Source organism: Monodelphis domestica, chromosome 1 (genome assembly GCF_027887165.1).
Source record: "Monodelphis domestica isolate mMonDom1 chromosome 1, mMonDom1.pri, whole genome shotgun sequence".
NCBI classification, from domain to species: Eukaryota; Metazoa; Chordata; class Mammalia; order Didelphimorphia; family Didelphidae; genus Monodelphis; species Monodelphis domestica.
The window spans coordinates 550,115,222-550,127,886 of NC_077227.1; the positions used below are offsets into that span (position 1 = coordinate 550,115,222).

Below are 12,665 nucleotides of genomic sequence, written 5' to 3' on the forward strand. Positions count from 1 at the left end.
GTTTTGAGCTAAAGCCATGATGGTGAACCTATGGCACACATGCCAGAGATGGCCCACAGAGACCTCTCTGTGGGCATGCAGACTAAGGACTAGTGCCCCAAGGATACAATGCACCCATCCCTACAGCACAGAATTCACCAGAGTTCCTACCTAGAAAGTGAGAGGCTGCTCCCCTCTTGCTCTCCCCATTAGGAGTTACTAAGCAGGTCTCTTCAAGACAGGACAAGACTGCCCCATACCATTCAGAATACAACATCCTCTTTTTTACCTTTTACCTGAGTGAGAGAGAAACAACTTATGTCTTTACTATCAGGAGCAACTCTTATCTTCACTATACAAAGTATTTTGGGTATTTGGGGATGTGTCTTCTGAGTTTGTACTTCAAAAATGTTCAAAACTGTAGTCAGGTGATTCAGGAATCAGTTTTATGAACTGGAGGCTAGACTAATAACCTCTTCCTTGTTCTATAACCCCCTTCCCCAGTTTCTTTTACTAGCAAACTAGGGCTACTTTAATTTGCATTCTTAACCCTTTCTCCTCTTACTAGCCCAGCCTATTCAATTTGCTTCCAAAGGGGTGCCTACCTGAGGGAGAACAGGTTGGATAATCTCTGGAAAACACAATAGTGGTTTGTCAATCTCCCAATCAGCCTTGCATCCAGATTAAACCTGAGTCATCCCTTGGTCATTTGCTAAAAAGGTTAATTTGGAAGTTCCCCCCTTCTGAAAGGCTAGAAGGTGATGGAGTGAATGTGTCAGTATGAAGTCATTTAACCTGAAGGAGGTTATATTTTCCTATAAATAAGGATTTTTCTTGTAAGCTTTTCTTTCTCTCTTTCTCCATTGTCAACATGGAATCTAGGAATACCAAACTTGTGACCTAGTGGGATCTGATGAACCCAAAGTTTCAGGACTAGCTTATAGGTTGGAGACCCCAAAGTTGTACTTTTTCCCTGTTCCCATGGGAATACCCTGAAGGGAATCCCAGGCTGGCAGTTTCAGACTGAGTAGGGGACCCTCAGGGGAATGACAATCCTAGTTGGGTGGGACTAAGCATAAGCTAAGGACCTTCTTTGTTTTAGGTAGTCTCCCCTATTGTATCTGACCCTTTCCTAAGAAGGTCCACACCTGGGCAGGAACCATCCTTTAGTATTCATTGTAAGCAGCCCCTTCTCTTACACCCTAGCCTCCAGCTATGATTCCTTTCCCAAACTTGATTGTATCCTGCCAGTGTAGTTTGAACACTCCCATTTTCTTTGTAGCTATAGTGATGTCAATCATCTTTCCCTGCCCCAGCATTCCCCAAATGGTATAAAGTTTCCCCAAATTCTTTTGTTCCCTGGAGTCCATCTAGCATGGTGGCACTCCCAGGGGTCAGTAACCAGAGTGACCAAAGTTCAATCCTCGAACTCTGTGCAGTCGTGTATGGTGTGCAGCTCTGTTGTCGAGGCCTACTAGTGCTGGACCCCTTTTGCCTTTAATGAAAAAGTGATTTTGACTATTTAATAGTTCTGTGTTTTTTCACAATAAACACCATCAATAAAGCATTGCATTTGAAATGGCTTCCCATTCCTTGAATAGTAGCCAAAGAGGGTGTACTTTGAAATTTTCAAGGTTCCCTTAATTTCCACTTCACACAGGTTTGAAAGAAGTTAGGTTTGAGGGTTTGGAGTGTTATAGGTGGGAAGGATACCTTTGGTGTTTGGGAAGGATACCTTTTGCAAGCATGCAAGACTCCAAAACTTAGCTTAAAAACAAAAAAAAATAGATTTATTAATTTAGAAAGTAATGTTGAGAGTGGCCAAGAGAATAGCAACGTGGAACAGCAAGATGGGGAGCAATTCCTTGGGAGGACAGCATGAAGGAAAGGCTGTTCCCCCATGGGGACAGCATGGATGGAAAGACTGTCCCCCAGACGACATCAGTTCTGGGGTTTATATACTCTTTAGATGCTATGTCCTGGTGTGGACTTGACTTGGAGAGTGTTGGTCCCTCAGGCATTTGGTGGGGTGAGGTGGTCATCTGATTGGGGTCTGCCTGGAGGCATAAAGATTCATTTCTTTGTCCATCTTAAATGTAGAGGGCAAAAGAGGGTAAACATCTCAGGAGCCTGGGTGAGGTCATTGGGTGTTTCTAGGTTAAGAGTTATAAGGATGCAAAGGCAAGGGAGTTTCCCTGATAATAGTTGGCCTGGGTTTCTGGGGTACAGTGCCCATGTCATCTCCCCCTCTCCTAATATGTAAGGGAAAAAGGGAAGGCAGTCTGTCTTCTGTAACTTCTTCACAGCTGAGAATGGGCGTAGAGATGTCCCTGCCTAACATTAGGAGAGAGAGAGGTATTGACTGTAGGCCATATCCAGAGCATCAGGCTGGGAGGTTATGGTGGCATCTGGCATCTGGGTGATTCCCATGAGTACTTTCACCCTAGAAGCAACTAGAGAGATGACAAGGTTACAAATACAAGGTCCACATATCCCACAGGGGAGTAGCAAAAACTGGAGTGGTTGCTAATCTCCTTAAAGCCTCAGGTCTTGGATACACCGCAGAGGCACTAATACCTTGGGCTAGAGGCCTGGGGTTCTCTCCACTTTGGGGGTGCTTCATACAGACCCAACAGTTAGAGGAACCCGCTTTGGCCACTGCTTCCCCAAGCTGAGTCAGAGAATTATATGTCCAGCTGGCTCGGTATGCATGATTTAAAATATAGAAGACCCAAAATTTAAGGAAAGAAATACTTATGGCCAGGTAGTTAAAGGCTAAAGTAAAAGGGGTTAAGATAGCAATGAAGGAAAGGCTGTGGGCACAGGGTCTTAGGGACATGTCCTCAGTTAATGCCTTGGTCCTAGGTAGCTGGGAACCTGCTTGGAGATGTGAGGGATGTCCAGCGACTGCTTCCCATGATGGATAGACAGGTCACAAGGGGAGAGTCAGCACCTAAGATAGAAGTGTAGAAAAGGACTGTGGGGATAGAGACAAAGAAAATTAGCACAATAGCAATTGGTATTACACATTTGCATTTGGGTATCTTAGCCAACAGACTCCTTCAGAAATCATCTTCTGACAGGAATAGATGATCCCTTTAGGAAATCAGATTCCTGAGTTGTTTGCAGAGCTGGTATGTGATGTTTCTGTTAAAGAATATCCTTTTGCAAAGTACACATTAACTATAACATTTATAAACACTTGAGTAACAATATTTTACAGATGAATTTATTTACTCCAGATTCTGGGGAAAATTCAGGAAAGCTTTGAGCTATTCCAAGCTGAAGATCACTTAAGGCTACAAAAACAAGCCGTCAATTAATAAACCTCATCTATTTCTCAAAATATGTTCCTAACAATTTGAGGATGTTCAATTACTAATCTAAAATGTTGTTTGGGGAAATGGAAACTTTAATTTTCCAATTTGTATTATGTGCTGATTATGGCGATGTCACAAAGGAAGAAGGCCCAGGAGGGAAAATATTTCCTCATGTCAAAGGACATAGTGAGTGGCTTCATGTACCAAGCAAGGCTGGCACTGCCATTATTGTTTCACTCAAGGATCAGCAGCCTAGAGGGTCAGGAAAATTCAGTCCAAAGTGAGCCTTGGGCTGCCTTCTCTATAACCATCCTAGGACTTTCTCTCTCCTTAGAGCACTTGCCACTGGATCCCAGAAGCCTTCTTTTTTCCTTAAAGGACAAGTCTCACCCATTACAGCTCAGAGAAATTCTGCTTATCAGCAGTCCAAAAATAAATTTCCATACACTCAAGCAAGCTTTTCTGACTATTTGCCCTCTCTAAGGATTCCTTAAAGCCTATGAGTCTACATTATAGCAATTATTCTTACATATTTTGGCAATAATTAATTTATCACAATTTAGTCATAAGAACTGAACAGTAACATTGAATTCGTTAGCACTATAGTAATATATAAATCAAGGCTAGATCATATCCTGGCCTTAAGACATCTGAAGGAACTAAGACAAGACCAGTCAGGAATCTCTCTAAGGATTTTTCAGAGAAATTCCAGAATTATTTGTGATTTTCTAAAACTACATACATCAATTCTAGAAATTATCCCTAAGTTAAAGATCCAATTATGAGAGCAGGACATCTATCTGTTTTCTTTCACCTTCTCTCTCTCTGTCTCTGTCTCTGTCTCTGTCTCTCTCTCTCTTTCTCTCTTCCTTCAAAACCCTCTGCTTAAAAAGCAGAACACAACTTCCATTCTTCCTTCACAAATCTACATACTCAAGCTTTATGGACTTTAGATCAAAGTCCCTCTTTCTTCTGAATTCAAACCCAACATACCTCTTCACCTTCTCTGACTTGCTTTTACCATCATAAGTCAAACAAACCTTCTATTGATATCACTTCAATTGCTAATCAGTAACCCATAAGAATTCTGATTCAAAGGATCATTGAAATACTGTATCTTTAGCATATTACTCATCAGTTATGAGTTTCAGTTCATAGTACAAATTGGTAAACTGAGGTATAACCACCAAGTATTGAACAAAATCTATGGTAGAGTCAAGTTTACAATGAGCTTTTGTTTACATCCAAACAATATTTAAAATACATATTTCAATAGCAACTCACATAACATTTCAAAAAATTTCATAAAGCATTTAGTATTACAGGACCTATTTTAAATTTAGAGATTTGAAACCTGTTAAGGACTGTAAACCTTAAAGCAAGCCTTTTGACAAGCGGGCTGATTATCTATTTTCAAGACCAAGAAGTTAAATGTAATAATAAAGTTAGTCCAACTTTAATACACTGAGATGAAAACCATTGAGAAGAAAACCATTTGATAATCTTAAACAAAAATCCATTTTTGGTAAGTTTAAACACTTTAACTCATTTTTTCACTTAAACTGTTATGGTAGAAAGGTAGATAAGGATGGAATGCAGTCCTTTTGAGGCTATACTGCTAAAAACCTATTTTACAAAACCAATCTGTGGCTTTTCTATACAAACAAATTTCAATGTCTGACAAAATTAAAATTAGGATGTTATGTTTTAAACCCATATAAATACATGATCACAATTTTGAAATAAAATACCAATAAATACTTCTAATAGATTTTAAGCATTACTTCCTTCTGGCTAGCAGACAGGGAAAGGAGATTTATCAGATCTTATCTCTCCCTGTTTACCTCAAAACAGAAGATAATTAATAAGTTGTTCTTTCTAAAAGTTGAAAAAAAACTTTAGTTTTAAAACTGTAAGACATTTAAAAATCCCAAAAATAGGGGTGTCTCACCAGTTTTTCTGTTCAGAATCAATCCTTCTTCCTCTCTGCAGTAGAGGAGAAGGCAGATCTGATCAGTTAACTGAAAAGCTTCCCTGTTTCCTTACCCTCATCTTCACCTGGGTTTCTTGGCAGGCCCTTGCCTTAAAATCCAAGTGAAGAATAGAGTTTGGGGGACTAGGAGCCTGGTGAGAGAATAAAGCTAAAAGATAAGGAGCTTCTGTCCATAAAATATGTCCAATTGCCACCTGGTGTTAGAATGTAGGGTACCAAAAGTCAATTTCCTCATCTTTTTTTTTTGTTGTTTTTTGATCATGTTCAGCTATTTAACATGAGAGAAAACAAACAAACAAACAAAAAATCAAAATGAATTTTCTCTCAGGCTGCTTAGGCTTGATCTCTTCCTGACAGGAGAGGCCTGCAAGCATGCTTCTCCCTTTGTCTTCATTGGGTTGACTAATCCCTATGTGGCTTGACCTCAGGCTGAAAAAAAAAATTAATTTAGGGTGCCATGGATAGGCCATGCCTCTTGTTTACCAAGGATGTAATGTGGTCAGTCAACATTACAAAAAGAAATTGGTTGCTTTTCCTTTAGTGCTATTTTTTTTCCAATTTTAAGTATGCACCCCAAAGGGGAATCTTGGGGTTCTCTCTGTCTCTGTCCCATTTAGATGTGGAATGGCCAATTCCACCCTGGACGTTCAACAACTATGCGTCCACAGAGGTTGCCCAACCAAGAGCACTCAGTTTTAACACTGAGGGGAGCACTCAGTTGAACACTGAGGCGGCAAGACTCCACACACACCAGAATGTCTTCCAGTATAAGGGGGAGCTGACAGATAGACCCCAAACTCCAGCAGCCAGACTGATCTGGGGCCGATGGGGGAGAGAGAGCACGAAAGAGTTCCCACAAAGATATCACCCAAAAGATGGGGGTTTCAGGAGTCAAAGAAAAGGCTCCTTCCTACCTGAGAAGCTCTGTCCTCATAGATGATCAGGAGTATAGGAGTAGCTTTCAGGAGAGCCAAAAATGTTGGGCGCCAAAATGTTATGGGCTGGAAGGATACCTTTTGCAAGCATGCAAGACTCCAAAACTTAGCTTAAAAACAAAAAAAATAGATTTATTAATTTAGAAAGTAATGTTGAGAGTGGCCAGGAGAATAGCAACGTGGAACAGCAAGATGGGGAGCAGTTCCTTGGGAGGACAGCATGAAAGGAAAGGCTGTTCCCCCATGGGGACAGCATGGATTGAAAGACTGTCCCCCAGACGACATCAGTTCTGGGGTTTATATACTCTTTAGATGCTATGTCCTGGTGTGGACTTGACTTGGAGAGTGTTGGTCCCTCAGGCATTTGGTGGGGTGAGGTGGTCTTCTGACTGGGGTCTGCCTGGAGGCATAAAGATTCATTTCTTTGTCCATCTTAAATGTAGAGGGCAAAAGAGGGTAAACATCTCAGGAGCCTGGGTGAGGTCATTGGGTGTTTCTAGATTAAGAGTCACAAGGATGTTTCCCTGATAATAGTTGGCCTGGATTTCTGGGGTACAGTGCCCATGTCAAGAGCTTACATAATTATAGGGGATCAGAATAGAGTGCTTGTTCCCCTCACTTCTCCCTTTTCCCAAGCCTGACTACATCACCCAACCCCCTGCCCAGCAGTCCAGTGGGAGTGCTTCCTCCCTCCCCTGAGTGGAGTAAGTGAGGGCAGGATGCATCTGACACTCAGTGGGAGAAGGGGTACAGTTTGTGGCCTCTGAGGGTTGGCATTGGCACATTACTTTGTCTAGGGGATGGGGCTGGAGCCTGGCACTCCATCTCTAAAAGGTAAAGCCTATAATTTAGAAGTTACTAACAGTTTTTATACTGCATGAGTAATATAGTAACAATTTGACTTCATGATAAGATTAGCAATATTTTACACTTATAGAAAGAGAGCTGGGTTGTATAATGGATAGGGTGATGAGCATGAAGTCAAGAAGACTCATCTTCCTCAGTTCGAATCTGTACTCAGACATTTACTAGCTACTAGTCGTCACTTAACCTTGTTTGCCTCAGTTTCCCCAGATGAAATAAGCTGGAGAAGGATATGGCAAGCCACTCAAGTAACTTTGCCAAGAAAACCACAGATGGGGACCCAGAGTCAGATAAACTTGAACAAAAAGAAGCACTCACAGAGTACTTCAGCAGTTACAAATGACTATAGATGCTATTTCTTTGATGGATTTTTGTTGTTTTTGGTTTTTTCTCTTTCCAACAAACCTGTGAGGTAGATATTATTATTGCTATTATCATACCCAGTTTAGAGATGAGGAAACTGAGGCTGAGCAAAGTGAGTCACTTTGTTCAGTTATACAACCTGGTAAATGTTTGAGGCAATACTAAAACTTCATTTCTCTTGAATCTAAGCTTAACACTCTATATCCTCTGTTACCTAGTATTATAGAATCTAATTAAGGTTTTTTGTTTCTTTTTCAGGGGGACTGGACCTAAGCTTTAATCATTATAGGGAACTTCTGGTAAGAATGTCCCTCCATAAGGCAGACTGGTAGCTTCTCTGCAACATTTGGTCCTAAAGATCTGCATGGCACCCTGAGAGGCCATTATGGGTCAGAGGTGATTTGGAAGCAATGTCTTCCTAACTACATGGCCCATTCTTTAGCCATTATACTACCTTACCTCTTAGCACCTAGTTAATCTTTACTTTAAAATCTGAAGCTATCAAGAATCATATCCTTTCCCCCTCTGCTACAGCACCCCAGAACTTTAGCCTGTACCTCAACCAATGGTAAAATGGCCCATGTTCCCTTCTATCACCATGCTTAGGAAATAGTGTCAGGACTCTATGCCTCTTCCAATACTTCTAAAAATCTTTCTTTTCCAAGATGAAGTGAAATAATATTAATTAGCTACTTTGACTATATGATATCTTCTTGATAAGATATGAGTTTAAAAAGCACTTGTATATTTGAAAATTTTATATCTGTATGTCTATCAAGTTAAAAATGTAAAGAAATTTAAATAAAAGGAAGATTTTAACTTACTGTGGATTAATAAGTTGAACTTGAAGGTTTTTTCATGTTTCATTCTCTACTTATATTTTGTTAAGCTACCTCAGGTATGTTTTGTTAGAGTTTCTATGAACACACACATAAAAGCACACACATATGCATACACAAACAAATAAATAAGCATAAAATCAGCTAGTGAAGACTTTAAGAAAGAGATTAATTTATAACAGTGAATATGGGTGATGGCTATAGACACATATACAAAACCACACACAAAAAATAAACAAACAAAAACCAAAAATCGAGTATTCATGGTTCTAGGAAGGAAAATAATCCAAAATAAACATGAGTTTGGTCAAAGAGTACACCTAAAACTTTGATCAAAGAAACTGATTTGGGCATGTTTTCATTAATAGGTAAAATAACTGATGATAAGCTAGAATATTCCAAGGAAGACAACTAGGGCTTTGAATACATTTTCATAAGAAGATGGGCTAAAACAACTGGACACATAGAGCTTTTAGAATGAAAGTCTCAATTTCTTCAATTTAATCAACCAGAAATGAGCCGATTGCTTTTTTTTTTTTTTAAACCTGTACCTTCTGTCTTAGAATCAGTCCAGAGTATTGGTTCCAAGGCAGAAATAAGAGTGGTAAGGGCTAGGCAATAGGGGATAAGTGACTTGCCCAAGGTAACACCACTAGGAAGTGTCCAAGGTCTGATTTGAACCCAGACTTCCAACTCTGGGCCTGATTCTCAATCCACTAGGCCACCCAGCTGCTCCCAAGCCAATTGCTTCTTAACAAATCTCCTTACTTTTTTCCTCCTTCCCTTCACTCCAGACTAATATTTCCTTTGCATAGATTTTATCATAGGATAATAAATCAGTGAACTAGGATTGTGGCAGAGGGATATAAAAGAGTAAACAGATGTGAGGGATATTAAAGGGGTACAATCACAGGACTTAGTAACTAATTGAATATGAGAGGAGAAGGAGTTAAATAAAATAATAAAACTTCAAGGAAAAACTAGGAATGGTGGAGTGTTGACAAAAGGAGTGACATCAAAAGGATTAGCATCTGTCTCAAAAGGGGTGAGGAAACTAGTAATCTTGATTTCATATGTATTCATTTTAAGGCACTGGCAGAACATCTAAATAGAGATTCCCTGTAGGGAGATGAACATGAGGATCTAAGGTTCAGGTAAAATTTGTATTAGATATAATTTTTTTCAGGACCCAAACTTTATTTTATTAAAAAAAATTAATTTTTTGAATTTTCATTTATTTTTATTTACATAAATATAAGAATAACATAATAAAATGTTTATAACATATATATGATCTGTTATAAATATGTAATAAAATATAATAAATACACTCATCCAAGAGAAACATATTCTCACCTTAGCTAAGTCCAAAAATCTGTCTTATTCTTTTTTCCCCTCTCTCCATACCACACCTTCCCCAAGAAGCCATGTAATATCATATAGGCTGTGCATATATTATCATACATTATACATTTCTGTGTTTATCATGTTATGAAATAAGACACATATTGCTTACAGTAGAGAAAAATTCATGAAGGAAATAAAGTGATGAAGAATATTTTTCAACCAAGCTCCTTTTATGGCAGTGGAGATCCTTTTTTGCCAGGAGTCAGTCCCTTGGAATTGTCCTGGCTTCTTCCCATGGTGATAAAAATTATCATCCACAGTTGAGCATACATTATTGTTACTGTGTACAATGTTATCCTGATTCTGCTCACTTCACTTTGCATCACGTCATATAAGTCTTGCCAGGTACTTTATGATCATCTCGTTTGTTATATCTCATGGCACAATTGTATTTCATTAGAATTATGTACCACAACTTGTTCAGCCATTCCCCAATGGATGGACATACGTTCAGTTTCTAATTCTCTGCTACTCTAAAAATCTGCTATAATTATTTTAGAACTTAATGTTTCTGTTCCTTTTTCCTTAATAAATTTAGGAAATAAACCTAATAGTGGTATTATTGGATCAAATGATATACACAACTTTATAATTCTTTTAATATAATTCCAGATTGCTTTCCAAAATGACTGGATCAGTTCACAGTTCCACCACCAATGTGTTAACCCCTATTTTTCCACAGTTCTTCCAACATTTGTCATTTTGCCCCTTTTATCATTTTCTTCAATCTGTTAGACAGGAGATAACATCTCAGAATTGTTCTGATTTGCATTTCTCTAATCAATAATGGATTAACACATTTTTTCATAAAATTATATATAGCTTTGATTTCCTTATCCAAAAACTATCTGTTGATATCTTTTGACTATCAATTAAAGAATGGGCCATATTCTTGTATATTTGACAAAGTTCTCTATTTTAGATGTGAGACCTCTCTCCAGGATACTGTATATAAAAATGTTTTCCAAACTTATTGCTTTCCTTCTAATCTTGGTTACATTAGATTTATTTATACAAAAACCTTTCAATTTAAAGTATTCATTTTACATTCCATAATGTTTTCTATATTTTTTTCTTATATTTTTTATCTACAAGTAAAACAGGAAGGGAAATGATTATTTGAAGGAGACAGATGATGGAAAGAAAAAAGAACAGGAATACTTTTCTTCCCTGATTTAGTGTTGTATTCTTACCCAACCTTTAAAGGCCATCTCAAATATCTTCTCTATAAAGTATGTTCTGATCCCCACAATTAATAATGAACTTCACCTCCCATCCACACATAGCATTTTTGTAATCTAGTGTACTTATCATGTAATATTTTTATGTAGTTTCTTAAGAGTTATCACTATGTACTACTGTTGGAATTCCTGCTTCAGACAATAGTGACTGTTGTGTCTGCCATGATCTCAAATTGGAAGCAAAATGACAATAAAAGTGCTGATTATGCCTTCTACCTTGAGAAAAAAATGAAATTGAGCAGTATGAAACTCATATTCTAAGTCAAGCTATATATCTTCTTGGGTTTAGCAGATTTCTCAGAATCACAAATTTTCAGAGATGCAAGAAACCTCAGAAGTCACCTACGTATAAATGACAAATGATCCCCCACCCCCAAATGGTCATGCTTTAGAACCAAAGAGCTGGAGGGAGCATTAGAGTTATCTAATCTAACCTGTACCTCAGTAGTAATCACCTCTCTAATACCTTCAGCTTGTGATACCATCTATTATCTAGCCTACCTTCTAAGGCAGATTATCCCACATTTGAATATCTTTATCTCTTGGGAAATTTTTCTTAATATTAAGTGGAAATTTGCCCTTTCATAACCTATTCTTATGATACTAGTTCTGCCCTCAGGGATTAAGCAGAATAAATCTAATTCCTCTTCCTCAAGACTGTTCCTCCCCCAAGTTTTTTCATCTCCAATTTGAACAGCTCTGCTTTTTTGGTTTTTGAACAATCTTTGTATGACATCATTTTAAAGTATATGCAGGTCATCTCCTCTGACACTTCAGATTAGCACTATCCTTGCTGAAGCGTAGTGCGCTGGTCTGAAAATGATACTCCAGATGTGAGCTGAACAGGACAAAATATAGCAAGTATTTTGCCACATTTTAGGAATAGTATTTCTTAATGTAACCTATCTAGATAACACTAAATATTTTGGGGCAATGTTACTATATTGAACACTCAAATGATATCAAGTGTATAGATTCCTAAAATCCCAAGATGTTTATCTGAAGAACTGCTTTATTTTCTAACTCCCTTATCCCTTATTTGTTGAGCTGATTTTTTATGACACCAATTATACAATTTTATATTTACTGTCATTATTGTCATTGTTTTAATTTTGCTCATCATTGACTAGAGCACTGGAACCAGAATAGGGGAAGTCTCAGTTCAAATGCAGGCTCAGGCATTGTGTGATCCAGACAAATCATTTAACTTCTCTCTCTCTCAGTTTCTTCAACTTCAACAAAATGGAGACAATAACACCTACCTACCAAAGTTGTTATGGGGCTAAAATAAGATTAAATTTGCAAATTGCTTAGAAGAATAGCTTGCACCTAGTAGATACTAAATTGGTCAGTTAGGTGGCAAAATGGATGTAGTTCTAGAAATGGAGTTATAAAGACTCATCTTTCAGAGCTCAAATATGATCCCAGATATTTACTAGCTATGTCTCTGTACAAGTCACTTACACCTATTTGCCTTAATTTCCTCATTGGTAAAATGAACTAGAGTAATAAATTATTAATAATTCTAGTGTCTTTGCCAGGAATAGGATTGCAAATGGTCCAACATGACTGAAATGACAGAACAACAAAAAAAACTTAGTTTTCCCTTCCTTCCTTCTGTCCTTCCTTCTTTCCCTCCCTACATATTCACTAATCATCTCTTTAGAAATACTTTCTGAAATTTTGTCAAGACTTCGTAAATTCTCTGATCTTATTCTTTAAAA

General features: G+C 38.0%; 1 long non-coding RNA gene across 1 annotated transcript in view; it reads right to left on the bottom strand.

The window, feature by feature from the left end:
• Positions 1-1,742: 1,742 nt before the first annotated feature.
• The window catches only part of LOC130456523 (uncharacterized), a 62,069-nt gene continuing 51,146 nt past the window's right edge, over positions 1,743-12,665 (bottom strand). Inside the window, exon 2 of the long non-coding RNA XR_008915521.1 lies at positions 1,743-2,432. This is a non-coding gene — a long non-coding RNA (uncharacterized LOC130456523). The remainder of the gene's footprint in view (positions 2,433-12,665) is intronic.